Source organism: Nannospalax galili, unplaced genomic scaffold, assembly GCF_000622305.1.
Source record: "Nannospalax galili isolate Female #2095 unplaced genomic scaffold, S.galili_v1.0 scaffold307, whole genome shotgun sequence".
NCBI classification, from domain to species: domain Eukaryota; kingdom Metazoa; phylum Chordata; class Mammalia; order Rodentia; family Spalacidae; genus Nannospalax; species Nannospalax galili.
Window position 1 is genome coordinate 5,955,346 of NW_008359625.1, and position 4,611 is coordinate 5,959,956.

A 4,611-nucleotide genomic window follows, 5' to 3' on the forward strand; every position below is an offset into this window, starting at 1 on the left:
CCTTCCAAAATTATCTGGGGAACAGCTTTGTGCTGAGACAGCTCTAAATGTAGCTGTCTGGCCAGTTCCTGTTTTGCAAGGGGGCCCTCATGGCCTGTCTTGTGAGGCTTTTTTACACTGGAAGAGGATCATCTGCAGACCTGGACTCTAACATTCCAGCCTTTCATGTTATAGGATAGGGGGTGGCGTTTGCTCATCATAGCTACTTCCTGCTGGTCAAGGTCGACATGGGGAAAGGAAGGCTGGAGTCAGGGTCCGGTCAGGCAGCGGGGATCTCCAGCTTGTGCATCTGGACAAAGTCCTCAGTGGTCAACAGGCATTTATACACATATGGGGGAAAGGAAAATAACAGTTGGTTAAAGCTGGTATGAGTTACTTGTTGTATCCAGCCCTGAAAATATCTGAGAAGGCAGGGAGCAATGGTTAGCACCAGACTAATAGAGTGCAGGGGCCCAAGTAAGGGCAGAAGCCAGGGCGTCAGTCCTGAAAAGATATCCCATTGGGGTGATTGCTGGTACTGGGAAGTTTTAAGTAAGAAATCCTTGGCCACCTGTTGGAGGCATTTTATGTTGTGTTCAACCTTATTTGATTTGTTGACAAACAGCACTCCTTGCCCAAGAAAATGCAGGTACCTCCCTTTTCTACAGTTAATATATCCAGGCCTTGCCTTTTCTGGAGGGCAACTTCGGCTGGGGAGGACAATTGCTGTTGTAAGGTCTGGATTGACTGGGCTGTTGCTTCCACTGCTGTAGTAAGTTCCTGCTTGAGGTCCTGGATCTCCTAAGAGAGGTGTTGAGCTGAGAGCAAGGAATGTCCCAGACTCCCTGCTGTGACAGGTATGCATGATACCAGGCTGATTCCCACCAGCACTGCTAGAGTAGCTGACCTTTTTGCTCTGCTTTTTTCTGTTTCTGTGGAAAGCGAATCATGCACCTTTCCTGAGGCATATAGTGTTAATCTAGATATAAGACTGCCTGGAGTGTAGGTATCCTTGACTGGTGGGGAGATACAGGTATATATCTTAGATCAACAAAAGAAAAGTAGCACTGGGGCTAGACCAGTATTGCCCCAATTGTGACATTGTGGATGGAGGAATGGGGGCAGTTAGACACTTAAGCCTAATGTCTAGGAAGTTCAATCCTTTGAACTCTTAAAGAAATATTGATCACTTTAATTTTTGGTTATACTTTCCTTTTGGGTGTTTAAGACCATACAGTTGGCTCAAATAAACCAATCAATTGGCCTGGATAAACCAATTTATTTTTACTCTTAAGGTTGTTTGAGGATCTGTTTCTCAGGGGTCACATGGGCTTGGGAGGAGCCCCTGGCTCCTTTCTTTTACCAGTTCCACCTATGTGACAATAAGTCAAAGTCCTACTCAACCATGGTTAGCTTTGCTTGGAAGCATGGAGGAAATGATTTCTCTGTGTTGACCCTCCTCTTTGTAGACTGGACAATGGTTCAAGTCTGTCTGGTGGGGTCTCCATGGCCTCCCTGAACAAGAGGACAGGTGACTCATCACAGTTACAGGACATTTTGAGAGATGCTCGATAGTCCCTGGAACTTAGTTGACCTAGGAGGGCAAGGTACAAAAACTGTCCCTTTAGGTCCCTCTGACCAGATTAGTATAGGTCCCAAAGTCTGGCTATTAAACATCCAAGAAGGTTAGTTACAACAATCTGGTACTTTTAATTATTATGTGTTATGCAGATAAAGCTTGGGCAAAACCCATTTTTAGATAAACTTTTACTAGACATCCTTAAACTAGTTGACTAAACTATGACCTTAGCCTGGGGATACTAAGCAAGGCTTACCCCTGTCTAAGATTTTAGTGTCAAACCAATGTTTGATTACATTAAAGCTTTCCTGGGGAACTAATGAATTTACTGACCTTACTTGCAGAGATGACTGAGGGGTTGCTGAGGTGTATGAGTGACCTGAGAGTGTTTGTACTGGAAAGCCCTTACTCAGCATGGGTGCTGACTTTTTTTATAACCTCATGGATCAAACCCTCTCTTTGTAGCCTTTGCCTTCCCAAGATTATATACTATAGTCCTTTTCAAATGTAGCAGATCATTTAGGGCAGAATTACATACAGGTGGCTGAGAAGAATGGCTGAATGCTCAGGTGAGGGTCCAAGGACCCTGCTTACCCCTCCTTTAATGAAGGAACATAGCTGTCAACAGGCCCAATTGCGATGATTTTTAGTAAGGAGACACAGCTGGTCATGAAGATGGCAGTTATTTGACTTAGGAGTGATGTGCAGCATCATCTTATAAAAGAACATGGAATCCAAATTACACACATAAGATAGTGTAATTAAGTTAATGTTATCCATTTACACATTGTGCTTTATAAGTTTCCAAATAAACCTTATAGAAAACATAAAACCATTAATAATCATTGTTATTTTATGTAGTTAGAGAATGGTTTACCAAAAACTTGCTTTGGGTTTTGAAGAAATGTAAACACTGGGTAGAGAAAAGCAATTGGTACATTAAAACATTATCAAAGTGAAGTTCACAATCTCTAGTATAATCATTTCAGGAAAACTGTGTCATAACCCTCCTCAGACTTAAACTTTTTAAATCTCTTAAAAATTGAAATGCAGGGTTTCTGTGTTTGGCCAGACAGAATCATTGTCTAGTTTGTATTGTGTCCAGGCAGTGGTTCATAAAAACTTTAGGTGCTTTGATATAATTATATCTGAAAATCCTAGTTGCTTTAGCGACTTGAGAAGACAAGTCAAGGGAGTGAGAGCCTCAGGCTTAGACCAAGGGGGTCCCATAGTGACAGATTAAATTGGCAGCAATAAGAAAATGGATGAGAAACCGAGTAAATAGGTAGAAGGAGACGATGAGGATTCTCTCACCCCGAGAGGTGGAACTGGGGACGCCAGTGAGGATGCCCAGTAGAAAGGTGACAGAAACAAAGAACAGGGGAGCAGGAGGAAGAAGGAGAGGGGATACATGAACTGTTGGTCATGTCAAACAGGTATATGCAGAACCAATGTGCAGAAAGGCGTCCCCTTCTGTCGGAGGCCCGAGGAGTGGTCCCAGTCTACTGGAGGTAGCATCCTACAAACACCAGGGAGGTGTGTTCACCAGAGAGGGGACAGAGCAGGCTCCTGTCCTGGACAGGCAGGGTGTGTTCCTTCCCCAGAAACAGTGTCCCGTGCCCAGTAGAAGGAATGAATTTTTCAGCATATCGATGTGTGTTTCAGACTCAGTTTGAAAAACTCAACCAACAGTGAGTGTGGCATGACCAGGCGGTAGAGGAAGACAGAGCACAAGAAAAGGGATGGGAAGAGAGACATAGAGAGTAAGAAAAAAGGGGGATGTGAGAGACAAGAGAAAAGAGAGAGATTCTGAGAACAACAGGTGAGGAATGAGGAAAGATGAGAGAGAGGTAGTTAAAATTAACTTATATATTTAGTACCAGAAACCATACTGTAGATAAGGATTAAAGAGAATATTTTGACCTGAAAAAATATTTTTGTGTTAATTTAACATTTTTAGTTTGTATGAAACCTCAGTTGAGTCAATATGATACCAAGTAAATTAATTTTAAGAAACATAAATTTATGTTGACTGTGTATACATATCTAATTTTATATAAGACAGATTTTAATAATTAAGATGTTGTTATTATTTTTGAGAATGTGGTTTATTATCTTTAAACTAAAACACCTTTGAAGTAGATAAATCAAATGAATACACCTTAAAACATCTTGAAAGTAAACTAAAATCGAAAAAGCTATTTAACAGGACTTTATATAACCAGTGTAGATGTTGTTTTGTATAGATAATCAGCATTTGAAAGTTTTGTGAAACATTTAATAAATTTGGAGACACTTTAATAGATTTTAAAATAATTAAGGCATCCATTTATAAGGCCTTTGACTGTATCATCAAAATATTTATAGATTTGTACATGTGCATTTTTAATTAGGCCAGAAAACTCATAGATTTTATGATTAAAATCTTGCCATAAGAAAAGGGGGGACATGAAAATTCAAACTAAAGCCCCCCAGGTTAAAGTAGATTCAAACCAAGTCCCCCAGACCAAAGAAGAATATTCAGAACAAGGAAGTAAAAAGCAAAATAATTCTAACTGCTGAGAAAGAGCTGACCTCTGACCTTTCCATACACAAGCCGGACATCACCCAAAACTTCCCCCCTCCCACTGCTGCTGGTTGCTGCCGGCCCCCTCCCACTGCTGCCGGTTGTAGTTTGTGGCTTTTTCCTTTAAAAGTCACCTGTAAGCTGAGCTCTGGGCTGCTGCTCTCTCTCTCTCTCTGAGTGAGGCAGGGGCCCGTCTGCACAAATGATTAAATCCTCTTGCTTGTTGCATCTCCTGGTCTGAGGACTGATATATTGGGGTGCAGCCTCCTGTGGACGTTGGGTACCCCAGCCTGGGGGGGGTCCTACAGTTTGCTGTCAAGCGTTATCCCTATTAAGGATTCCTTAGCATGTGTTCCAATGAAAATGTAGTGTGAAACAAGGACTTGTGTGAAAATATGTCATTAAATTGCCCCAGAAAAAAAGAATTTGGGAGCAGAGAGCAATGTAAAGAAAGACAAAAAGGCCATTATACAGAACAAATATTAAG